This window comes from Somniosus microcephalus, chromosome 2, assembly GCF_052327205.1.
Source record: "Somniosus microcephalus isolate GS21.2 chromosome 2, FLI_Smic_1.0, whole genome shotgun sequence".
In the NCBI taxonomy this organism is placed as follows: domain Eukaryota; kingdom Metazoa; phylum Chordata; class Chondrichthyes; order Squaliformes; family Somniosidae; genus Somniosus; species Somniosus microcephalus.
Genome location: NC_140988.1, coordinates 326,851,890 through 326,867,781, shown reverse-complemented (window position 1 = coordinate 326,867,781; position 15,892 = coordinate 326,851,890). Strand labels below are relative to the sequence as shown.

At 45.5% G+C, this 15,892-nt stretch overlaps 1 protein-coding gene across 2 annotated transcripts in view; it reads left to right on the top strand.

Annotated features, from left to right (window-relative positions):
- Nucleotides 1-5,534: 5,534 nt before the first annotated feature.
- c2h18orf54 (chromosome 2 C18orf54 homolog) overlaps nt 5,535-15,892 on the top strand; it is a 73,768-nt gene continuing 63,410 nt past the window's right edge. The window contains exon 1 of one of the 2 annotated variants that reach the window (XM_085974739.1): nt 5,535-5,888. The gene's annotated coding sequence lies outside the window, so the exon portion shown is untranslated. The remainder of the gene's footprint in view (nt 5,889-15,892) is intronic. The other variant, XM_085974722.1, reaches the window with a different exon arrangement.

The window sequence follows — 15,892 nt, the reverse complement described above, 5'->3', positions numbered from 1 at the left end:
GAACCTTGGCATTACATCTCTAACTCCTTCCTTTACTCCCCCACAGTACCATCCAGAGCCCCCGTCCTCACTGTGGAGGAGGAAGAGGCTGTGCAGCCAGACTCCTCAGAGGAAGCTCCAACCTCCGAGGGCGCAGCGTCTGCAGAAGTAAGCGCACCCAGCACTAGCGCAGACAATCACACCTCGGGGGGACCTTCAGGACATAGAGTAGTGTTTTCACCTGGTGTTTCACAGCTCACAAGTGAGCCTCAGCAGATTCTGGAGACAGGGACAGCAGTGGAGAGTCCTCGTCGGAGGGTGCAGGACTCTGCCAGCTCAGCTCAGCTGCACTGCATGTCGACCCTCTGCCTCTGGGTCCATCCGCAAGAGAAGAGGTGATGGATCTCCATGCACAGATGCAGGAGTCTCTGGCAGGTTTTGTCTCCAGGGTCGTTGCGAGTGTGGAGCGAATGGAGGAGTCCATAGCGACCATGAGCAGAGCCTTTGTGGAGTCATTGGCGCAGGAACGCATCACCATGGAAAGATTGGCAACCTCCATGGAGGAGATAAGTCGCCAGGGTATGGAAAACATGGTGAGTGCTCATAAGAGAATGACATCTCTTGAGGAGCAATGGCCATCTATTGAACAGAGAAACCAGACCTTCATGGAAGTCCTTCTGAGTAGGACTGCCGGTGCAGATACGGGTCCCCATGGCCCCCTAAAGTGCAGCAAGGTGCTCTCAAGCCACTTACAAGCACTGGCCCCTTCTGGCCTGTGCAGCTTCAGGTGACTGAGCAGCAGCCTGGTGCCCGTTGCTGATCCTGCTGTTCCTGGTTCTGCTGCTGCCGCCTCTGCTGCTGGAGATCCTCTAATGGCAAGAAGGAAAGGAGAAAAAGGCGTCCCATGCTTCTGGTAGATGCCTCCGCTGAGGAAGCGCTGAGTGAGGGTGGCGAGAGGGGCTTCCCAGGAGATCACATTGGAGAAGTGTGTGAGGCTCCAACCTTCCACAGCTGTGCCTAAGCCTTGAACAAGTAGCCCCAAGCCTGCAACAACAAGGTCCTTCAACATACAAATGCTCTCCGTTTAAATCTCAGCTTTCCCGAATGACCTGCAGCTGAAAGCACGCAAGCCGGGATGCTTCACGACAGGTTTCATCAGCAGGGTTCCCTGCAGGCGTGTTTAGCGTGGGGAACCCTTGAAAATAGCAAGGGCCCCTTAAAATGGCATTAAACATGCCAATAATTGCTGATTAGGGTCCCGACGGCCAGTCCCGCCAGCGGCGGGCGGGACTGAATCGGGTCACAGAGAAACAGCGGTCCGAAAGTCGGACGGGGCAGGAAATCAGGCTGGGGTGGGGTGGGGGGGGTCGCGACCCCCTAATTCTGCGATTTTCGGCCCCCGCCCGCCTGAAAACCCGCTCGACGGCTGTCAGAAAATCGGGGCCTTTGAGTCCTCTGCACAACCTGCTTTCCCACCTATCTTGGTATTATCAGCAAATTTGGCTACATTACACTCAGTCCCTTCATCCAAGTCATTAATATAGATTGTAAATAGTTGAGGCCCCAGCACTGATCCCTGTGGCACCCCACTAGTTATCGTTTGCCAACCGGAAAATGACCCATTTATCCCGACTCTCTACTTTCTGTTAGTCAGCCAATCCTCTATCCATGTTAATATATTACCCCCAACCCCGTGGGCTCTTATCTTGTGCAGTAACCTTTTATGTGGCACCTTATCGAATGCCTTCTGGAAATCCAAATACACGACATCTACTGGTTCCCCTTTATCCACCCTGCTCGTTACATCCTCAAAGAGCTCCAGCAAATTTATCAAACATGATTTCCCTTTCATAAAACCATGCTGACTCTGCTTGACTATTATGATTTTCTAAATGTCCTGCTACCACTTCCTTAATAATGGACTCCAGCATTTTCCCAATGACAGATGTTAGGCTAACTGGTCGATAGTTGCCTGCTTTCTGTCTCCCTCCTTTCTTAAATAGGGCTGTTACATTTGCGGTTTTCCAGTCCACTGGGACCTCTCCAGAATCCAGGGAATTTTGGTATATTGCAACCAATGCATCCACTATCTCTGTAGCCACCTCTTTTAATTTCCTGAGCTGAGTTGTAGCATTCCTGATGCTAATGCACAATCATCGCTGCTAGGAATTAGCACCCTAGAAACTGAATCCTGCCTCTCTTATCAGAGGATTAATACTAATAATCTTAGTTAAGTAGAATTCTGTCTCGTTTGGCTCATTGAAACTCTAACAGGACTAGACAGACTAGATGCAGGAAGGATGTTCCCGATGTTCGGGGAGTCCAGAACCAGGGGTCACAGTCTAAAGATAAGGGGTAGGCCATTTAGGACAGAAATGAGGAGGAATTTCTTCACCCAGAGAGTGGTGAACCTGTGGAATTCTCTGCCACAGAAGGCAGTAGAGGCCAATTCATTAAATATATTCAAGAAGGAGTTAGATATATTTCTTAAGGCTAAAGCGATCAAGGGATATGGGGAGAAAGCAGGGACAGGGTACTGAATTTGGATGATCAGCCATGATCTCATTAAATGGCAGAACAGTCTCAAGGGGCCGAATGGCCTACTCCTGCTCCTATCATCTATGTTTCTATGTTTTAATACATTGGAATTCATACGTTGCATTCTAAAAATACTGTTTTTCATCCCTAAGGTTAAAAAAAATTAGGATTGGGTTTTATTTATGAAACAGAAAACAACATCAATTTGCATTTATATAGCATAGAAAAATATCACAAGGAGCTTCACAGAGGCATAATGAAAAAATGGACATCAAGTCAAAGAAGGAGGGGTGACCAAAAGCTTGTCCAAAGAGGTGGATTTTAAGGAGTATCTCAAAGGAGGAAAGGTAAGTGGAATGCAGATGGGTTTAGGGAGTGAATTTCAGAGCAAAGGGCCTAGACAGCCTAAGACACAACAACCAATGGTGATGCAAAGGGTGGTGGGGAGGGGGGTTGCACAAGCAGTCAGAGTCAGAGGAATGGATATCTGTGGCAAAAACGTTAGGTTTCTCGACGTTAAATTGATTGCAGTGCTGTCAACAGGGTATCCCCACCGCGATGCAGCAGTGATGTCATCAAGCTGTCTTAGCAGACAATCAAATTGAAGAATTCTCAGTCAGCAAACCAGGAAATAAAAAGCACTGAGTCAATACACTTTTAAAAATTTTTAGAGAGCGAAATAAAGATTGGGACATAGAAATGGGGTTAAGGTAGAAACTTAAATATCATCAACAAACTTAAAAAAATATTTTTTTATTATTTTAAAAATCGTCATTTTCTATCATAATGGAGAAATTTGACATTCCACAAATATATAATTTGTTTTTCAGAGCAAGAATGGTTGTTCAACAGTCAATACATCATTAAAATCCCAGTTACACATATTCCAACAAGGCTTAACTTTTAATGGGGTGTTTAACAGCATAATTAGATTGGGAAAAGCTTAAGTTTTTGTCAGTTCAACTGATTTCACTGATTGCCAGCTATAGGGAGTTTCGCAGCGCAGCCTGTGGCAGAGCAGTGAATGACCGACTGTAACTTCAGGATTTCCCCGTTTATCTGTGCATAGAATCATAAAATGGTTACAGCACAGGAGGCGGCCATTCGGTCCGTCGAGCCCGTGCCGGCTCTCTAGAAGAGCACTTCAGCTAGTCCCACTCCCCCACCCTTTCCCTGTAGCCCTGCATTTTTTTTCCTTCAGTTGCTTATCCAATTTCCTTTTGAAAGCCATGATTGAATCTGCCTCCACCACCCTTTCAGGCAGCACATTCCAGATCCTAACTGTTGTTCCTCATGTCGCCTTTGGTTCTTCTGCCAATCACCTCAAATCTGTGTCCTCTGGTTCTCGACCCTTCCGCCAATGGGAACAATTTCTCTTTATCTACTCTACCTAGACCCCAAACGATTTTGAACCCCTCTATCAAATCAAATTTAGGATGCGCTAAATCCTGAAGTTAAGGTCAATTTCAGAGGGGTAATGATGCCGAAGGCTGACAGATCTGTGAACGGAATCACCGCAATTCTTTTAGAAAGGCCTGAACATACACTGTTAGCCAGTTCCTTATGTCCCTCTGAGTAATAACATTACAGATAAAGTTGCAAATGGTTTTTATACTAAAATGGCTTTATTGAAAAACTTTGTATGAAGAACAAGTTTGTTCTGAAGGATAAGGATAAAAACGAGGATGAGTTGAGCTATGTGGGCTGGTGAAGTCAGTTATGGGTCCAGAGCCAAGTCCCTTTAAAGCTCAACCTTTGTTTGACATGGCCATTTGGCTGAGATCTAGTATCCAGTGTGACAAATAGATAACTATCTAAACATTTTGAGTTTCCTGGCAAAAGGATATAGTTAAAAAGTTTAAATAAGAAAGGCAAAACTGCTGTAGACGTGAAGCAAAAAACAGGATATGAAAAAATGACAGTAGACATTAAAGAAAGACTTGCATTTATATAGCACCATTCACAACCACCGGACATCCCAAAGAACTTTACAGCCAATGAAGTACTTTTTGAAATATAGTCACTGTTGTAATGTAGGAAATGCGGCATCCAATTTGCACACAGCAAGCTCCCACAAACAGCAATGTGATAATGACCAGATAATCTGTTTTTTAAATAATGTTGATTGGCTAGAACACCAGGGATAACTCCCCTGCTCTTCTTCGAAATAGTGCCATGGGATCTTTTACGTCCACCTGAGAGAGCAGACAGGGCCTCGGTTTAATGCCTCATCCGAAAGATGACACCTCCGACAGTGCAGCACTCCCTCAACACTGCACTGGAGTGTCTATTGCAGGAAGGATGTTCCCAATGGCGGGGGAGTCCAGAATCAGGGGTCACAGTCTAAGGATAAGGGGTAAGCCATTTAGGACTGAGATGAGGAGGAATTTCTTCACCCAGAGAGTGGTGAACCTGTGGAATTCTCTACTACAGAAGACAGTTGAGGCCAATTCATTAAATATATTCAAGGAGTTAGATATATTTCTTAAGGCTAAAGGGATCAACGGATATGGGGAGAAAGTAGGGACAGGGTACTGAATTTAGATGATCAGCCATGATCTCATTAAATGGCGGAACAGGTTCGAGGGGCCGAATGGCCTACTCCTGCTCCTATCTTCTATGTATCTATGTATCTAAGTGTCAGCCTAGATTTTTGTGTTCAAATCTCTGGAGTGGGACTTGAACCCATAACCTTCTGACTCTGAGGCGAGGGTGCTACCAACTGAGCCATGGCTGACACATATTAATTATACTCCACTTACTTTTCCCACTTTTTAAATCAAATATTGGATATCACTAATAGATATTCAAATATGTGGTCCAGCTAGTAGAATATTAAACTGCAGGTTCTGTCACACTGGGTGCCCAATTTTGATTCATTTAACTCTTAAAATCAAAAATTCCTCACCTTTAAAAAGACTTACAATCCTGTCCCATGGTGCCAAAAGTTACAAAACAATTCAGAAACATTACAAAACTAATGTAAACTAAAACCACTGAGAGGGTAACACCAGTGCTAATGTAAACTGAAGCCACTCAGAGGGTGATACCAGTGGGGCTGTAGACGGTCGGCCACCGCTCTGAGTGGTTTGTTGCTATTGTGGGAGAGGGGCGCAAGCGCAGTGCGATCCAACTGTAACAATTGTCGGAGGCGGAGGTTTGTGTTTGGAGCAGAGACCGAGACCGAGGGCCCGGGAGCCGAGACCTGCAGCTCTGCGAGGAGGCACTAACCGGAACAGTAGCTACAGTCTCCGAACAAAAAGAAAAAAATACCAAATGTAGTTCTTGATGTTTCTCAGCTACATTCACTCAGATTACATGTGTTGTTTAACTCATCGCATCACCAGGCTGCAGGCTTTATGTGTTGACAGGTAGTGTACCGGTTTACTTTTATTTTGAATATGTGGCACTCTCCAGAATTCTCGCCTATTTGGTTGTGGGGACAAACATTGTGTGTAACTTTATAAGATGTGTTTCAGGGCACTTTAGGAAGAACATCCCTTTTAGAGTCAAATTATCCAATCAAATAACCACTATTTTGATCCTGGTCATTTGATTGGATATGCAAATCTAATGAATTAAGGTATTACTTTTCCATACATCTGTTGCCAATTTAAATTATTACATGGTATATTTTTGTAATATATGTGTGCATTAATACTTTTGTTAGATTCATGCTAATTGTTATGTAGGCATTGGAGCCTTTTTTTGTGTTAGACGTTTGTTTTTACTATTTTGTGCAATTGATTCAGTAAGGCAAAGAACCCCAAGTATTGCTTATTGTATTCTTCCAACTCTGGCCATTTGTGCATCCCTCACCCGCTTTGCCCCACCATTGGCGGCCGTGCTGTCAGCTGTCTAGGCTTTAAGCTCTAGAATTTTCTCCCTAAATCTCTCCACCTCTCTCTCTTTTTAAGATCTTCCATAAAGAGAGCTTTAAGCACAGACCTTGGTGAGAGTTGGGTGAATCCGCTCAACGGAGTAGCTTGCTAACCAGAGTGATGACTGGAATTTGGTGAGAGTGGGAATTCAGTGCAGGGGGGGGGGAAGTGGTGCAAAGCAATTTAAACCAAGGGGCAGCAGTAAATAAGTAAATGTGTAACTAATTAGATCTAAGGGGATAAAATTAAAATTAGCTATGTAGAGGATACCAATATTAAAGGGATCCAAATGCATTTAATAAAAATCTGGTCTACATAAATAATAAATAGGAGTAAGGGGATACTAAACTATATATAACAGATATATATAATAATAGATACATATATATTGTAATGTAAGTAGATAGACTATTAAGCAAAATGACGGGACACCTGAAACCCGTTGCCTGTAATTCCTGTGCCATGTGGGAACTCCAGGACGCTTCATGTGTTCTGGATAACCATGTGTGCAGGAAGTGCCTTCAGTCACTCAGGGTTTCTGAACTTGAGCGGCTGGAGTCACTGCAGGCCATACGGGAGGCTGAGAATTTCTTGGAGCACACGTTCCAGGAGGTGGTCACCCCAAAGCTATGAGAGTTCAGGAGTGGGTGGCCGTCAGGCAGGGTAGGGAGAGCCAGGCAGTACAGGAATCCTCCGGGAGTGTGGCACTCTCTAACTGGTTTTCAGTGAGCGTAACAACACCTCGGTGGAGTGCAGTCTAGACCACATCTACATACGTAACTGATCGATTGCAAACATTTTGTAGGGGGTAGGGGAACAGCCAGAAGTCGTGGTCCATGTTGGAATGACATAGGTAGGAAAAGGGTCCTAAAGACAGCATTTCAGGAGCTAGGGAGGAAGTTAAAGAGCAAGACCTCAAAGGTAGTACTGTAATCGCTGATTACTCCCAGTGCCACATGCGAGTGAGTATAGGAGAAGGCAGGTTAATGTGTGGCTGGAGAAATGGTGCAGGAGGGACCTGTACAAGATGGGCAGGTTGCACCACAACAGGGCTGGGACCAGCGTCCTCGCTGGGAAGTTAACTAGTGCTGTGACGGAGCATTCAGACTAATTTGACAGGAGGATGGGCACCAGGATGAAGCATTCGAGAGGAGATACATTGTGCACACAGGACTGGGAGAGACAAACAGCGTTAGAATAAAGAATAATTCAGAAATAGGAGGTTTCAGACGGGCGGAAATGCGAGGCAGACTAAGATGGGTTGTGAGTGCATGTGCGCAAATGCAGTGTGGTAAATAAAATTGATGCGTTGCAGGCACAAGTAGCCACATGGAATTATGATGTAGTGGCAATAACTGAGACCTGCCTCAATCAAGGGGAAGAATGGGCACTTAATATTCCTGGCTACAATGTATTCAGGAAAGATAGGGAAGGACAAAAAGGAGGGGGTGGCAGTATCGATTAAAGATACTGTTACAGCACTAGAAAGGGATGTTGCACTTGAGGGTTCAAAGACTGAATATATTTGATTAGAATTAAGGAACTATAGAGGAGCTATTATGCTGCTGTGTGTCTACTATAGGCCACCAAATAGTGGGAAGGAGACAGAGGAGCAAATTGCAGAAAGATGCAAAAACTTCAGACTAGTGATAATGGGGGACTTCAGTTATCCTAATATAGACTGGGAAAGTATAACAGTAGAAAGGGAATGGAGTGGAGCATGTTGCAGTGGCAGAGCATTTGCGAAACAGTGATCACAATATCATTAGGTTTAGAGTAGTTATGGAAAAGGACAAGAAAAAAAACAAATGTGAAAATACTCAACTGGAGGAGGGCTAATTTCAGTGAGTTGAAAAGGGATCTGGCCCAGGTGGATTGGAATCAAAGATTGGCAGGTAAAACAGTAAATGAGCAATGGGAGGCCTTCAAAGAGCAGATAGTTTGGATACAGACGAGACACATTCTCACAAGGGGGAAAGGAAGGGCATCCAAAGCTAGAGCTCCCTGGATAACTAAAGATGAAGAGATTAAAATGAAACAGAAAAAGGAGGCTTATGATAAATGTCGGGTTCATAATTCAGTAGAGAATCAAGCTGAATACAGAAAGTACAGGGGAGAACTGAAAAAGTAGTTAAGAGGGGCAAAGAGATGTATATGAATATAGATTAGCGGGCAACATAAAATGAAACCCAAAAGTCTTTTATAAACACATAAATAGTAAAAGGGTCATCAAGGTGTGGCCGATTAGGGACCAAAATGGAGATGATCTTGTGGAGGCTCTAGCCACAATCTTCCATTCCTCCTTTGGTATGGGAGTGGTGCCGGAGGACTGGAGGATTGCAAATGTTGCACCCCTGTTTTTTTTTTAAAAAAGGGGAGAGGGACAATGTTTCCTCTAATAGTTTTTTTTAGTGCGCGGTTCCTTTAACGGTGCGCGATCATTCAAATTTTCGCGCATGTGCGGTTTCTTCCCCGTAGAAGCTGGTGAGCGGCCTGCGCGGGACCTCCAGCTTTGTGGGAACATTGGAGAGGAATAAATCCAGCAGCTACAGGCCAGTCAGCCTAACGTCGGTGGTGGGGCGACATTAATCTGGGACAAAATTAATTGGCACATGGAAAAATACAGGTTAATAAATGAAAGTCAGCATGAATTTGTTAAAGGCTAATGGGGTTTGATTAGCTCGATTGAGTTCTTGGATGAAGTAATGGAGAGGTTTGATGAGGGTAGTGCGGTTGATATCATGTATATGGACTGTCAAAAGGCGTTTGGTAAATGACCACATAACAGATTTCCAGCATCTGCCTTATTTTGCCTATTGTACCATAAAATAAACTTGTTAACAAAATTGAAGCCCATGGGATTAAAGGAAAAGTTGCTGCATGGATATGAAATTGGCTAAGGGACAGAAAGCCGAGAGTAGTGGTGAACGGTTGTTTTTCAGACTGGAGGGAAGTGTGCAGTGGTGTCCCCCAGGGGTTGGTGCTGGGACCATTTCTTGTTTTGATATATATTGATGATCTGTTCTTGGGTATTCAGGGCATAATTTCAAAGTTTGAAGATGATATGAAACTCTTAAATGTAGTAAACAATGAGGAGGATAGTAACAGACTTCAGGAGGACATCGACAGACTGGCGAAATGGGCAGACCCATGGTAGATGAAATTTAATGCAGAGAAGTGTGAAGCGATTCATTTTAGTACAAGAATGAGGCGAGGCAATATAAATTAAATGGTGTAATTTTAAGGAGGGTGCACGAACAGAGAGACCTGGGGGTATACAGATACAAGTCTTTGAAGGTGGCAGGGCAAGTTGAGAAGGCTGTTAAAATCTCATACAGGATCCATGGCTTTATAAATGGAGGCATATAGTACAAAAGCAAGGAAGTATGCTAAATCTATATAACAGCTTGCATTTATATAGCACCTTTAACATAGTAAAACGTCCCAAGGCGCTTCACAGAAGTATTATGAAACAAAATTTGACACCGAGCCACATAAGGAGAAATTAGGACATATGACCAAAAGCCTGGTCAAAGAGGTAGGTTTAAAGGAGCATCTTAAAGGAGGAGAGGGAGGAGAGAGAGGTAGAGAGGCGGAGAGATTTTGGGAAGGAGTTACTGAACTCAAGGCCCAGGCAGCTGAAGGAACGGCAGCCAATGGTGGAGAGATTTAAAATCAGGGCTGTGCAAGAGGCCAGAATTGGAGGAGCACAGATATCTCGGAGGGTTGTAGGGCTGGAGGAGGTTACAGAGATAAGGAGGGGCGAGGCCATGGAGGGATTTGAAATCAAGGGTGAGAATTTTAAAATCGAGGCATTGCTGGAGCGGAGCCCAGTGTAGGTCAGCGAGCACAGGGGTGACAGGTGAACAGGGCTTGGTGCAAGTTAGGATAGTTTTGGATGAGCTCAAGTTTACAGATGGCCGGCCAGGAGTGCATTGGAATAGTCAAGTATAGAGGTAACAAAGGTATGGATGAGGATTTCAGCAACAGATGAGTTGTGGAGTCAGGCGATGTTACGGAGGTGAAAGTAGGTGGTCTTGGTTCTAGCCCTGAATTTGTGGTCAGAGGCTTCCCGCGGGGAAATGCCTCCGATCCGCAAATAAAATGCCCGCGTACCTGGGGGCCTCGGGATCCACGGAGACTCACGGTCCTGGGGCTCTCTGGTTACCCGCGGGCAGAGGCCCACGTATCCCAGGGGCGCAGGCGGTTCGCCAGCAACCGAGATCACTTGGGCGAGCCGAACGAATGACAGGAAGGAATCCCCATTCATGCTTATCGGGATTCCGTATGTACAGAAACCCCATGAGCACGATTGGGAATACCCCCAAAAAATACATCTACACATCAAATAAATAAAAAAGATCACATTTAAAATGAATTAAAATTTGCTTTTAATTAAATATTAAACAAAAATTTAATTTTTTTGAAAATATATTTACATGTTTTAACGGGCCCAAAAATAAACTTACTTTAGTTAACAAGTTTTTAGATGTATAAATTATTGATAACATTTTATTTTTCTGTTTTTTAAAACTCTTAGCTGGTGAAAGCAGGCCTTTTACCAACGTAAGAATTTCACGGGCATTCGCTGGGCAGAAGTTGGGCAAATAGCCCAACTCTCCGCCCACGGATGCCCTTTTCCCGGGGATGCGGATCATCTGTCAAGAAAATTCTTGACAGATCGCAAGTTCCGGGTTTTAGCGCATGCGCAGCGCATGCCTAAACCCGGAACTTGCGGGGCCCCTACGGGCGCGTACATACCCATAGGGGCTGCAAATTACGGCCCAACATGTAGTCGGAAGTTTCTGCTCATCCAGTACTCAATGTCGGACAAGCAATCAGAGACAGTGGAGGGGTCAAGAGTGGTGGTGGTGAGGTAGAGCTGGGTGTTGTCAGTGTACATGTGGAAACTGACGCTGTGTTTTCAGATGATGTCGCCGAGGGGCGGCATGTAGATGAGAAATCGGAGGGGGCCGAGGATAAATCCTCGGGGTCTCCAGAGGTAACGGTGCAGGAGCGGAAAGAGAAGTCATTGTAGGTGATTCTCTGGCTACAACTGGAAACATAAGAATGGAACCAGACGAGTGCATTCCCACCCTGCTAGACGACGGAGGAGAGGCGTTGGAGGAGGATGGTGTGGTCAACCGTGTCAAAGGCTGCAGACAGGTCGAGAAGGATGAAGTGGGATAGTTTACCACAGTCACATAGGATGTCATTTGTGACTTTGATAAGGGCTGTTTAAGTAATGTGGCTGGGGTGGAACCCTGATTGGAGGGATTTACAAAAGGTAAATCGTGCTTGACTAATCTACTGGAATTTTTTGAGGATGTAACTAGTAAAATAGATAAGGGAGAACCAGTGGATGTGGTGTATTTGGACTTTCAGAAGACTTTCGATAAGGTCCCACATAAGAGATTAGCATGTAAAGTTAAGGCACGTGGGATTGGGGGCAAGGTATTGACTTGGATAGAGAACTGGTTGGCAGATAGAAAGCAAAGAGTTGGAATAAACAGGTCTTTTTCCGAGTGGCAGGCAGTGACTAGTGGGGTACCGCAGGGATCGGTCCTTGGACTCCAGCTATTCACAATATATATTAATGATCTAGACAGGGGAACTAGATGTAATATCTCCAGATTTGCAGACGACACAAAGCTGGGTGGACGTGTGTGCTGTGAGGAGGATGCTGAGAAACTACAGGATGATTTGGCCAGTACGATAGCAAAATACTGCAGATGTTGGAAATCCGAAATAACAACAGAAAATGCTGGAAAAACTCAGCAGGTCAGGCAACATCCGTGGAGAGAAATTTGAGTTGACGTTTCGGGTTTGACCCTTCTTCAAAACTGGAGAGAAAAGGAACTAGATCGAAGGCAGGGCTGCGATCGGACAAAATTTGGCCAGGTTGGGTGATTGGGCAGAAGCATGGCAGATGCAATATAATGTGGATAAATGTGAGGTTATCCACTTTGGTGTCAAAAACAGGAAGGCAGATTATTATCTGAATGGCAATAGATTGGGAGAAGGGGAAGTGCAACGAGACCTGGGTGTCCTTGTGCACCAGTCGCTGAAGGTAAGCATGCAGGTGCAGCAGGCGGTTAAGAAGGCAAATGGTATGTTGGCCTTCATAGCGAGAGGGTTTGAGTACAAGAACAAGGATGTCTTGCTGCAGTTGTACAGGGCCTTGGTGAGACCACATCTTGAATATTGTGTGCAGTTTTGGTCATCTTATCTGAGGAAGGATATTCTTGCCATGGAAGGAGTTCAGCGAAGATTCACCAGGCTGATACCTGGGATGGCAGGAATGACGCATGAGGAGAGATTGGGTCGATTGGGCTTGTACTCGCTGGAGTTTAGAAGAATGAGAGGGGATCTCATTGAAACTTATAAAATTCTGGCAGGACTGGACAGACTAGATGCAGGGAGGATGTTCTCGATGGTCGGGGAATCCAGAACCAGGGGTCACAGTCTAAGGATAAGCCTTTTAGGACAGAAATGAGGAGGAATTTCTTCACCCAGAGAGTGGTGAACCTGTGGAATTCTCTACCACAGAAGGCAGTAGAGGCCAATTCATTAAATATATTCAAGAAAGAGTTGGATATATTTCTTAAGGCTAAAGGAATCAAGGGGTATGGGGAGAAGGCAGGGACAGAGTACTGAACTTGGATGATCAGCCATGATCGCATTGAATGGTGGAGCAGGCTTGAGGGGCCGAATGGCCTACTCCTGCTCCTATCTTCTATGTTTCTGTGTTTCTATGATTCAGATATGGAGTTGCGGGAAAGATGGGCACAGATTTGGGAGACGACAACACATTCAAGGACTTTGGAGAGGAAAGAGAGGTTGGAGAGGAGCCAGTAGTTTGCAAGGACATAGGGGTCAAGGGTGGGTTTTTTGAGGAGAGGGGTGATGACAGCAAATTTGAAGCGAAGGGGAACAGTACCTGAAGAGAGAGACAGTTAACAATATCAACTAACATGGGGTTAGGCCCCAGCTGGAGTATTGTGGCCAATTCTGGGCACTACACTTTAGGAAGAATGTCAAGGTCTTAGAGAGGGTGCAGAGGAGATTTACTAGAATGGTACCAGGGATGAAAGACATGTTACGTGGAGAGACTGGAGAAACTGGGGTTATTCTCATTGGAGCAGCCAAGGTTAAGGAGAAATTTGATAAAGATGTTCAAAATCATGAAGGGTTTTTATGGAGTAAATAGAAAGAACTGTTTCCAGTGGTAGAAGGGTTGGTAACCAGAGGACACAGAGTTAAGGTAATTGGCAAAAGAGCCAAAGGTGATATGAGGGGAAAAAAATTATGCAGCAAGTTGTTATAATCTTGAATGCACGCCTGAAAGTTTGGTGGAAGCAGATTCAATAATAACTTTCAAAAGGGAATTTAATAAATACTTGAAGTGGAAAATTTTGCAGGGCCACGGGGAAAGAACAGGGGAGTAGGATTATTTGGATAGCTCTTTCAAAGAGCCGGTACAGGCAGGATGGCCCGAATGGCCTCCTGTGCAGTATCAGCCAGTGGCTCAGTTGGTAGCATCTGTGTTAGAAGATTGTGGGTTCATGTCCCAATCCGGAGACTTGAGCACAAAAATCTAGGCTGACAATTCAGTGCAGTGCTGAGGGAGTGCTGCACTATCGGAGGTGCCGTCTTTCGGATGAGACGTTAAACCGAGGTCCCATCTGCTCTCTCAAGCGTTGTAAAAGATCGCATGGCCACTATTTCGAAGAAGAGCAAGGGAGTTATCCCCAGTGTCCTGGCCAATATTTATCCCTCAACCAACATCACTAAAAATAGAATATCTGGTCATTATCACATTGCTGTTTGTGGGAGCTTGCTGTGCGCAAATTGGCTGCCAAGTTTCCTACATTGCAACGGTGACTAGACTCCAAAATCACTTCATTGGCTGTAAAGTGCTTTGGGACGTCCGGCGGTCATAAAAGGCGCTATATAAATGCAATTCTGTCTTTCTGGGATATGATTCTTTAAAGCTACTTTGTTGGACTAAGTTTTGTCACCCATCCTAATATCTCCTTTGGCTTGTTGTCAATATTTCCCCGATTATGCCTCTGTGAAGCTCCTTGGGACGATTTCCTACGTTAAAGGTCCTATATAAATGCAAGTTGTTGTTGCATGTCGTGGTGGTAAGTTCCTGCCCACCACCACCTGACTATTGCGCAGGCAGCATGTGGAAGTGTGACTAAACTCGCTGCAGAATCTGACACTTCAGCTGACCAGCTCTGGAGAGACAAGTTGGATCAGAGGAAATTGTTTATTTTCCTCTTTCAGTGTTCTCCCAGCCTCTCCTGAAGGCACTGAATCGTGTTGTAGGAACATTTTCTCAGACTCCAGCCAGATTCTGGTACTCCAACCAAGTGTTGCTTGGCTTTTGTTGGTTGGAACATCACAAGCAAACCTGATCCTGTCCTCGCGTGATGTCACGCGTGCACTTCCTGCAAATGTCACTGGATCACACAGACCTTGAATTTCTCTTTCCGAGATTATAGTTTTGATGCCCTATCACGTGGTACATGCGCCAACGCGCAGGTCGATAGACTGAAGACCCTCCACAATGACCTCTGCCACCCGGGGGTCACCAGGTTTTTTCACTTCATCAAATCCCGTAACCTGCCCTACTCCATCGAGGAGGTCAGGACCATGACCAGGAACTGCCAAATCTGTGCCGAGTGCAAACCGCATTTTTATAGGCCAGACAGAGCAAGCCTGATCAAAGCCACGCGCCCCTTTGAACGGCTGAGCGTCGATTTTAAAGGGCCCCTCCCCTCCTCCGACCGCAATGTGTACTTCCTCAACATAATTGATGAGTACTCCCGTTTCCCGTTTGCCATCCCTTGCTCAGACATGACCAGTACCACGGTCATTAAATGTCTGAATGACCTCTTCGCCTTGTTCGGTTTCCCTAGCTATATTCATAGCGACGGGCTCATCCTTTATGAGCGACGAACTCCGGCAGTACCTGCTCTCGAGAGGTATCGCTACAAGCAGGACCACCAGCTACAACCCCCGGGGGAATGGCCAGGTGGAAAGGGAGAATGCGACGGTCTGGAAGGCAGTCCTTTTAAACTTGAAATCTAAGGGCCTTCCGACCTCTCGCTGGCAGGAAGTCCTCCCTGCGGCGCTCCATTCCATTCAGTCACTGCTCTGTTCAGCCACCAATGCTACCCCTCACGAGAGAATGTTCTCCTTCCCCAGGAAGTCCACATCGGGGATCTCGTTACCGACATGGCTGACTTCTCCAGGACCCGTCCTACTGCGGAAGCACGTGAGGTCCCATAAGACGGACCCCCTGGTCGAGAGGGTGAGCCTCCTCCATGCCAACCCTCAGTATGCTTACGTGGTGTACCCGGACGGGCGGGAGGACACAGTCTCCATACGAGACCTCGCACCTTCGGGTGCTCCCGAAACGCCCCCCTCGCCATTACTTTCAATAATCCCTTCCTTCAGGAGTCTTGCTACCTCGGATTTAATGA